Raw genomic sequence first — 11544 nt, 5'->3', positions numbered from 1 at the left:
AAAATTTAATAATAATAGCGAGAGAAAATCAATAACAAAGATAATATATCAAAGAAAAGCACGATCAAAAGCTTAGTAGAATCTTCATCGGCTTTTTCGTCTATTTTCTGAAAAAAATAAGACTGTAAAAAGATAAAAATGTAACCAAAAGATCTCACTAGAAGAGTTGAAGAATTGTTATAGAAATATATATATATATATATAATCAAAATTCGTTTAACAGCAACGATCATTGCTCGTCTTGTGAATTTTTTTTCGAATTCAATTTATTTTATTTTTAAATCCATCCAATCTTTATTCATCAATTTACCAAACCAAAATCTCCATTTGAATTCATGTGACTGGAACCAAAATTATCAATTACACCACCACAAATCATAAAACATATCATATTTTACTAAAACTTAGTGGGACATATAATTTACCCAATTACAACCTCCGACCTAACATTTACGGCTTCAGATCCAAACAAAATCAAATTACGGCCTCCGACTTAACATATAGTCAAATCACGGCCTCCGCCCCAAATAAAGTCAAATTATAGTCTCTGATCCAACTATAATCAAATCACGCCTTTCGGCCTAAGCAAAACAATTAACACTCAACTACCACAATTTGAATCATCTAATCATAGTCACAAATAATGAAGTTCAGACATAGCAAATATGGCAATTAGTAGTTAAATAGAAATATTCACATAGGCAAACCAAAGACAATAAAGCACACCCAAACAATGGGCAAAAGATTCAGTATGTTGCATGTCTGTCCTATTAGTCATGAGCTTATTTGTCGGTTATAATGCCAAACCTGACACACATCCAATAGCTAATCCGGATGTAAAACACCACAATACAAAGCAAGTGGGATTAAACTGCAACCCTTACATCTTACCCGCTTAACTAGGAGTAAGTAGGACAAACCTCAATCCTTGCGTCTTACCAAAGCAGGTGTTTATAATCTCAACCCGGAACAAGTGGGACAAACCTCAACCCTTGCATCTTATCCAGGTGTTTCAAGTCTCAACCCGAAACAAGTGAGACAAATTACAACCCTTCCATCTTACCTAAGTGTCTTATACCTTTATCCAGAGCAAATGGGGCAAACCACCACCCTTACATCTTACCTAAGCATGTACTTATACCGCTTAATCCAAAATAAGTGGGACAAACCACAACCCTTGAAATTTCTTTCCGAATCGAAAGCACACCTCAACTAATGGCACTAGACCTCTATTAAGTGCTCCACAATCAGCCCAAGGGTCCAGCACGCACCGAAATAAACCAAACACCCAAGTTGCTCTATATAATCTGATCACAGCAATTATTCCAACTTTTATAGTAGGATATTTACTTAAAATTAGGGATAATAAAGAGATTAGACTTTCTTACCTTAATTTACTAAAAAATTGGGATAGAGCCCACTTAAAATCTATACTAGAGTATCTCTAAAGAACCAAAATCATAAGATTTTAACTCACATATACCAAAAATGCAAATTTAATGGGGAATTCAAAAATGAAATAGGGGTTTCGAATTTACTCACCACAACAGTTAGATAGAATTAAAGAAGATTAGGAGAGCAACGTGTGGCTACAAACGGCTTATCAATCAAAACTATGAAAGTTATGAGCGAAAAAGTGTGATGATAAATAGTACAATTGTTGGGCACAAGGTTGTAAGAAAAAGATAAAATACAGAAAATGAGGGACCTAACATGATCTTGAGACCCCAGATCTACTATTAATTTTGCATTCCTTTTGTAATTATACATGCATATTGCTTAGTTAGTGAATTTCGGCTGGATAGGAGGTTGAAGGGTTTTTTGTTACTGAAAAAACCTGAAAAGTTTTGTACGAGGATTAATGTATAAAGCAATTATACCAAAAATTGTCACTAATTACTGTTTGATTTGTTTTGTAATAAAAATTGCATACTATATTTATTGGTTTGTTAATTAAAAATGATAGAAAAAAAGGATTTTTTTTAAGTTTGACAAGGCTATCGCCGCACTTTTAAAGAGTGGCCGTATCTTTCGCTATCGTCACGCTTTAAAAGCATGGCCGTATCTCTCACATATGGCCACGTTTTTTAAGCGGGATAATCTGCAAAAGCGTGGCAAAAAATAAAGCGTAGCGATAGGTCACCAAAAGCGTGGTGATAGAACAACTGCCACCTTTTCAAAGGTAACCTTTTCAAAAGCGTGGCGGTAGCTCAAAAAGCGTGGCAAAAAGTTATCGCCACGCTTTTTTTAGCTTTTCGCCATGCTTTAAAAGCATGACAATAGAACTATTTTCTTGTAGTATACACTTAGAATTCATCTTCTCTTTTCTTTGTGCTGAATGTGTATGAATGAAGAGAAAGTGTGCTGGATTGTGGAGAATGGAAGGCTTATATGTTTTGGATTTGGGTCCAACATAAACCTGTTTGTGAGTTTTAGATCTGTTAACCCTATGTTAGAACAAAATTTTTAAAATAAGTATCCAGTTTTCGTTTTAAATTTTTTTATCTTTCATAAAATAATATTTAAATTTTAAATAGCTCATATTTTAATTTTAAATACTTTGAGATCTTACAATAATTATATAGCATTATTCAGTGTTGGTAGTGACATTTAATCCCAAGCTCTCATTGCATGCCTAAGAAATATATAAAATCTAATTATACTCAAGATTGGACATGTAAATGGAAACATCAAGAATGAATGTTTACAGTTAACTTATTTAACAAATATGAAATAGATTATGACAGCGTACATACTAAAATTTTTAGTTCTAATTCAATCACAAAAAATTATATCACCTAATAGTTATGAAAAATTACTTCCAATTTATCTCATCATCAGTCATCACACTTAACTAGACATTTAGACCATATTTTTCTGTAGGAATAAATATTGTCTACGAGTAATTAGGATACTAATTTAAAAAAATATGACGCTAGATGATAAAAAAATATCAATTATTTTGGTCAATATTTAAGTAATTCTAAATCCTAAATAATAAGTTTTAAATTGTAAATTCTAATAATATAAAATAGGATGTTAATATAAAATATTAGCTAATATTAATATAAGGTGAGTTCTACCCAACCCCCTCTATTTCAATATGTAAATTACCCCTCATAACGTGACATGTTTTAATTGGATGCTTAGTTTTAGTTTGAGTTAATTTAAACTCAATAAGAGTTAATATGTTAACTAAAGTAGGGTAATTTTGTAATTAAATATTTTTATAAGAGGGATAAATATATAATTTCTATAAACATCAAAAAATAAAGTTATATTTTTATTATTGTGTAGAAATTCAATTTACTCCGGTCCCATTTCTCTCTGAAATGGAAAGAAAAAATCAACTCATTGGGTGTTCCATATTTTGATGAACCAGGAAATAAGTATTTAGAGAAAATAACTAATTAAATGGCTAGGGAAAAAAGATTTGAGTCTGTTAGAACACCGTGAGACCATCTCGACCACAAGGTTGTAGCGCAAACGATCCTCCACCGTTCAGATGGCATGCGCTTTGGAACAATTAATCACACTCTGACCTCACGGTCATAGTTCATCCGCCAGACTTTGGTTCCTGTCTTCTTAGAACTCAAGGATACAGATGTAAGAGCCTATAGAACAGATACTGTTCAAGTAAGGTCGTGTTCTGTGTTTTGTGTTCTTTGTATTTAGTTATAAAAACTGCTTTTGTTTTGTGAACCTAGTCTAGGTGAGACTAAGTTTACGTTTGCGAAATTCAGAAAATCTTAAAATTTAAGAACGTGAAATCGATTATGATGGCTTTTTATGATGATAGTGTAGAAGGGGAAGACGAAAAAGATGAAAATAATAATGATGATGATGATAATGATAGTGATGGTGATGATGATATGGGATTTTTGGATGGCATTGAAATTAAATTTGGAGGTATTTAATTACATAATCACCCACTTTGGGCTATAATTTAATTACTAATAATTTAACCATAGTTAACATAGCAACCAATTAAAAGATGACATGTCACAGAGGGTAAATTATATGTTATTATAAGAAGGGTAGGCTAGAATTTACCTTAATAAAAAGTATTAGTTTCTTAATATTTTTCTTATAAAAAAATACCCAAAATAGACTTTACCACTATATTATGACTGATTTAGCATAAACCAGTGTGGCTATTAATTAGGGTATTCATGCTTCTTCTATTATATTTATTTATGTATTTTATTCTCGTTTTTTTTTTGGGGTGATCTGGTGTACTTTAGTTAAGTTAAAATTACATATATTATATATAGATAATCAAATACTATGTTATATTAATAAATCTGCCTTATTTGAATTCCTAACAAAACCATACCTTGTTAGAAACATGTGCTGCAAATTCTACTACACAATCTTATGTATCTTGTCACATGTTTCAGGTTTCTTCCTTCTATATATTTATTTTTTAAAAGTTGTGATTATATATTAGTTTGTTAGTTCATTATGAAATTTTGTTTACAATAATTGGAATGAATGCCTGCTGTTACTAGTTATTACCTATAAACGATATGATATCCTGATAAACTTGTTTACCGTACAACTCAAAGAGCCTTGACACTATTATTAATTGTACTTCCTAGCAACTATATAGAAGTTTATTACATTATTGAGGTGATGAAATAATAGCTTTGGTTCGGTTTCCAGTTTCCACAGCCACATGAAAAGTGGATAAAAATCGCAGAGTTGAAATTGAGACTCAAATCCAAAACATTCTGGCTTATTAACAACTGTGGTGTCAGTTTAATTAACTGGTTTGGACCATCACTTGAAAGGTTTCAATGGGAACTTTTGCTTCTAATTTGTTGGTACATTATATCACGGATAATAAAAATGTTTGGTAAATAATAAAAAATTAATTTAAAATATTTTATTTTATATACGTTAATTACTACTGAAATAATCAAATAATATTAAATATAATAAATGTATAACTATAATATTACATATATAAAATTATATATGTTAAGTAGTTACATAAGACCATTTTAAATTATTGTCTCCTTAAGATTATAGTACACATAAAGGTATCATATGATATACTACCTTTGTTAAATATGTCTGTCAAATTTTTTTTTAGAAAATAATTATTAATGTTTAATTTAACGATAATATTAATTTTTAACAAACCTCTCATTTAATTAGGATAATGAAATAATTATTAATCATATATTTATTTATTTAATATGAGTGTTTTGATTTACTTTTTATTATTGTTATATTGAAGACAATTTTTTTTTTTTGGTAAAAATGACGTCTTAAAGTTAAAAAATTGTCTTACTATTTTTAATTATATATATGTACAACCTTAATGATACTATATATTATTTATAACATAGGAAAATCTTAGTTGAATGAAGGTGCATATATTCAATACTTTTAATATGAAATTAATTTTTAATCTCTCTTCAAAAATAAACTACTACTTGCTCACACTTTTATCGTGAAACCCTAGTCACCAAAAAATGGTGAAACCCTAACATTCAACTAGCTCACCAAAGATATAAAATAAAAGTAAATAAATTGATTTTCTTCTTTTATTATTTTTCAACCATATTACGTACATATAAAAAGTTATTCACAAAATCAATTATTTATATATAATACATGTTAGAATATAAAAAAAATATTAAAAATAGTTAAATGATATATGTATTTATATATAAATATATGCTAACTGACTTAATAACTAATTTTTGGTGTGTACATAATATTTTTTATTATCTTTTAATCATTTTATAATTTAATTTCTTCACAATAATTTCACTTGAGAAAAATAAAAAGCACCTCCCCTAGAATTGATGTTATACATTATTATATTTTTCCTACAAATGGGAACCAATCCCATAAATAATGTTCCTAATTTCAATTGAGGAAAAGAAAAGATAAGACTTTCCCACTGGCTATTATGTAGTTGCTACCCATTCAGCACCTTGCAACCCATGCATGTGCCTCAGAAGCAGTGATTGCACCAACTACTAAAGTGGATGGTGGTAATGAAAATCATTGGAATTAGAAGCCCACCCCGTTAAGGTGGGAGAGGTTCCATGAAATTCATGGCTGCACGCGCGCGCGCATATATTTGAGATGAGAAATAAATCCCACAAAAACAAAAAAGAAAAATAGAAAACTACAATAAAAATCTTCAAGTAACTTCTTCTTTGAACATAAACATGTACCTATGATGGATGACCCGAAAGAAGTCAACTTCAACACATTAGGCAGAACACAGATAATTTTGATTTGATAGAAATTGATTATCAAACAATTAAATTTCTTCATTTGGACCCCATCTTGATCAATATATAATGCTTTATATATATACACTCAGATCAGATCATCAATAATACAAAATAACTATGGTAATTCATGGATACAAAAAATCACGTGCAATATATGATACCATTGGATTCAAGTAATAATTGATATCATAAAAAGCTACTTACACAAAATTGAAAAAATTTTAAGATATAAGAAAAATGTCATTTTGGGATTACAAAGAGAAACAAACACAACTTATCCGGCAATGAATAGGACTAATGTTTTGTGTCTTTAATTTGTATACAATTATATATTCATTTCTTTTGATTACAAAATAAGACATTAATTAAATATTATCCAATTAAATTAGCATAAAATTTGTTATCTCAATTGGAGAAGGTGCATAAATACTTATATTCTTAATACACATCTTTTTTATTGATATAAAATTGAGTACTCTAATTTCAATAAAAAATAATTTTTTTTTAATTGATACTTCAATAATTAAATTTTTCCTTCAATAATTAAATTGTTCAATATAGTCTCTAAAATTTTATTATTATAGTTTGATTTAATTCCTTTGTAATCTAAGAAACAAATTTTGAATCACAAAATATCATTTCAAGAAATAAATCAAACATTTTAAAATAATTTAAAGCTATATATAAAATGAAATTAAATGAAATTCAACCTTCAACCATGGTGATATGATATCACCAGGCGAAGTCCTTGGAAAAAAAAAATAAAAAGAAAGAAAAGGAAATAGTAGTGAAGGGAAGGGGCCCTGTTATGCAATCCCTCTTTTTGTGGGTGCAGCACTTGAAATGGAAATACGAAAGTGACAGCTGCAAGAGTCACATGTCATTGTCACACTATATAATGGTAACAATAATAATGATAATAAGAATCGAAAAATGAAATAATGAAGAAATTAGGGTTAGCCAGGAGATGGGGTTTGTGTAATGTTTATGTATGTTATGTAGTGTCCTTTTGTGATGGGACGATTCCACAAAAATTTCCAAACTTAGTAACAAATCTAATTCCTCACTTGAGGCCCCTACCTTCCTTTGCTTGTATAAAAAACCACCACCACTTTCCCAATAAATAACCCTTTTCTCTAGTCCCATGAATTCAAATTTGCCAGTGAATCTCACCATCTTATTAACCCCTCTTCTGCTCCTATGCCTTCAATTGATTATTCAATTCAACAGCATATGGGAATTTCAATTTTTATTTTATTTTATTATTAGGTCATATGATACGAGATTCCCTTGTCTTGTTCGAAATCCTATCCTATTGCGCACACATCACATACAACACAATCCTTTTCTCTATTCACATCATGTTAGTTCCTAAATTTAGTTCTGTTCATTAACTTATTTGTACACAATCATTTGATCTATTGTTACACGAACTTGTTATCTATATCGGGAAATTGAAACAACACACGGATACACCATTACACGAATACACGTGTACACCGTCCTATCCTCCATTGTTTCTAGCTATTTACCTTTCACATAACAACAATGTGCCTCCAATCTTAGGAATTATATTCTTGTTTTACACACCCACAAAACACACTTATACACACTACATAAGTATTATGAGTTCCTAAACAATATCCAGTTTCAATTGGAATTTGAACCCGGATATAACTTACAAGAAGCACATAAATATACCATTTGTGCTAGGCTTCCGCTGCACAATAATATTTCTTGAACTTGTCTTTTAGAACACCTTGAGCTACTTACGCAACTTGTTTATTTGCTTTTGTGAAAAAAGAAACTTTCATAAAATTAGGATAAAATCCTGTTATAATTTTTAATGTTTAAACTAAATTTTAAATTTGTTATTAACATTTGAAATATTTTATTTTTATGACAAATATTTTATTTAAATTTTTTTTATCAAAATTAAAATTTATCATCTAAAAATATCTTTTTTAAATTATGATTTTCTTTTAAGTAATAGAAAAATTATAATTATAACGGCTAAAGTGATGATTCTAATGATTTCAGAGTAAATATGATAGAAAAATAAAAAAAATAAAAAGATAATAATAAAATATTTTAGAAGAAAAAAATTGATTTTAATAAAAAGACAAAAGTAAAATAAAATAAAATATTTAAAACAAAAATAAAATATTTTAAACGTTATGAAAAAAAATTAGAATTTAACCAAAGAATTAAGAATTAAAATAATATTTTATTCATAAAAATATTGTTGAGGTTTTATAATACACATATTTAAAAAAATTGCAAGAGATATGTTTAAATAGCAATTTTATTAGTATAAATTTTATTAGTATAATAATATATATATATCAAAAAAAGGCCTTTAGTCACGAAAAAAATTATGACTAAAAAGAAAAGCAATGACACGTTAATAAGGAATGGAGATCCGTGGTTAATATAGACAATATATATTTTTATTTTGCTACAATTTTTGGCCTATTAACCATAATTTTGTGAACGACATTTAAATAGCCGCAATTTTTATATCATTGTCCATGCTCTACATCGTGGTTAAATAAAAATAATCTAAATAAAATGTATTATTCTACCACACTTTTTTCTGTAGTTAATATTATTAGGCTAGATTTTTTTATCACATTTTTTTCGTGGTTAATGTTAGTGAATTATGCTATGTTATTTTCGAAGTTAACCCAAATTATTTTATTTTATTTTTTCGTGGCTAGCCTGAATGGTCAGATTAAAAACGGTGGCTAATCATGATAGATAAATAAAAATAAAATAAAATGTTATAATAAAGAAAAGTTTCTTCTCGGCACAAAATTATATCATACAAAATTAAAAACATTAACCACATCCTTATAAGTAGTATCTATAGTAATATAAATATGAAATTAAGTAATATATAGTGTTAAAAAGGAAATATCTTAAACATAATACATTTAAACTATTACAAAATTAATCATCGAGGCACCATTATTAGATCTTAATTTTTTTTTGGAGTATCTGTAATATCATTTAAATAAGATCGTGTTATCTCTTTATTTTGTAAAAAAAATTGTCCAAATTTTTATTTAAAAATAATAGTTTAATGTAGTTAACTTAAAAATATAAAAATGCATACCCAATAGTTTTAGAAATGTCTGAAACAATAATTGCTAAAAAGTTGAGCGGTATCAGAAGCACATTTGATAAAAGCATGTGACATCTTAAATTAATCTTTGTAGCACACATACACCCATAGCATAAATCATTTAGAGAATATAAGTAAGGAGCTTTCCTTTGCTTGCCTTTTTCGATAAAAATGACTAACTGATAATTATAGGAAATAAATTTATCAGACAAAAATTACATAGGCAAAATAAATATAACATTCAAATAAGATAATGTTATCTCTTAATCCAAGTGATAAAAATAGTAGAAAATACTTGAAACAGGTGACAGCCATAGCAACAAATATAAAAGTAAGTCAATACATAATTTTATAATTGATTTCACAATTGCTTTATGCTCTTCAAATAAACAACCTTCCTAATATATTTGAATATTTACTTATGCAAGCATATCTATATAAAATTGCACAAAAATATACTAATTATTCAAAATTCCTTTAAATAAAAATTCTATAAAATATGTAATTATATTTACTTTTTTTATGTAATCATAGAGGTGATCATTCTGGTTGTCCAAATAACTAAACTTGGTAGCCTTGCCACTTCTTCTAATAAGTGAAAACCATAGAGAAGGACGTGTCTTGGTCCTTCCTCAGTAAGCAGTATCAATACAGAGACATTCTACCGAATGAAATCCATTAGTTCTGTGAATTCTTTTATATTAGAATATATACATTATGACAGAAAAATTGCAATACTTGAAATATGAGAAATTTTAAACCTAAGGAACTAAATGGATAAGATCCTTCTAACTTTATATACATATATTGTAACACCCTAATTATCAAAGCTTACGCTTCTGGCTGTGCGATTCTGATAGCTCTGGTGTTACAACGACTTTCAGAGTATTTAATTCATAAATATGAGCTTGTTAAAACTTTAAACCGTATTACCGCTCCAAAATACGTTTTGATAGGTAACATACATACATACATACAATACAACTTATAATACTCATAAAGAATAATTATAAATACTTATTTTTTATTTACAAGTATTTCATATCAAAATCCTATCCCTCTTATAGAACTTGCAAAGTTTGAGACGAGGGAAACATAAATACTAAAACAATCCAAAATATCGTCTAAACAGAAAAGAAATAAGCTCTTCTAAACTTCATTGTCCATTACCTGAAAAAGAAAAGACTTGTAGGGGAGTGAGAACATCGTCCTCGCTAATTCTCACTATGGTAGCGTTTGATGAAGAGGCAGAGACAAAAAGACTGAGACATAGAGACAGAGATTAAGAGACAGATTGAAATAGTATTTTGTTTGGTACAAAGTGGGAGATAGAAATTGAAATAAGAATAAAATTATAATTTAATTTGTAAAAAAGGATAAAATTAGAATCAATTAATTGAAATGAAGGTATTTTAGAAATAAAATGTTATTAAAGTTTCAGTCTCCATCTCTAAAAATTTTAGTCCCCTGTGTTCCCACTTTTTGGAGGTATTGAAATACTAAAATTTTAGAGACAGAAATAGAAATTTTAGTACCAGTCTCTAAACCAACAAATATGATACCGAGTCTCAGTCTCCCAGTCTCTGTCTCAGTATCTCAAAACAAACGCTACCATAGGATTAGAGAATTACTATAATAGGATACGTGAAGTAAAATCATTACAGTGATTAATAACCATCTTATGCATACTTTCAAAACTCGATGATTTACCATTAAAAATCTGAAATCTTTTCTGAAAGAGGAAACTGTTATTTCTTCAAAAATTTAAAAGCCTTTCAAAAGGTTTGTCCTAGACAGTATGAATGACCGACTTGTTCCAAGTATAGGTTCATTAAGTCTATGCTGAACCAGTTTAGTTTTTCATACTTTTCTAAACCAGAAACACAAACCAAACATGGCCTTCGGCCCACCTTATGATCAACCACGGCCATAGGCCCAAACAATCCAAACAATAACCAATCACCACAATCCCACAGAGTTTTAGTCGCAAACACAAGTAGAAAAGCTAAAGCACAAACAAACAATTAGTAAGTAGAGCAAATAGCAATTAAACATAGTTAATCACATAAGCAAACCAAGTACAATATGCACACCCAAACAATGTCACGTAGATGCATATGATGAATGCCTGTCCTAGCGGCTAATGAGTCTCATCTG

General features: G+C 28.6%; 1 pseudogene; it reads right to left on the bottom strand.

The window, feature by feature from the left end:
- Positions 1–3436: 3436 nt before the first annotated feature.
- LOC127748292 (uncharacterized) lies at positions 3437–3646 on the bottom strand (annotated as a pseudogene).
- Positions 3647–11544: the final 7898 nt, after the last annotated feature.

Source organism: Arachis duranensis, chromosome 5, assembly GCF_000817695.3.
Source record: "Arachis duranensis cultivar V14167 chromosome 5, aradu.V14167.gnm2.J7QH, whole genome shotgun sequence".
NCBI classification, from domain to species: domain Eukaryota; kingdom Viridiplantae; phylum Streptophyta; class Magnoliopsida; order Fabales; family Fabaceae; genus Arachis; species Arachis duranensis.
The sequence above is the reverse complement of the archived record's forward strand: the minus strand, read 5'-3'. Positions and strand labels throughout refer to the sequence as shown.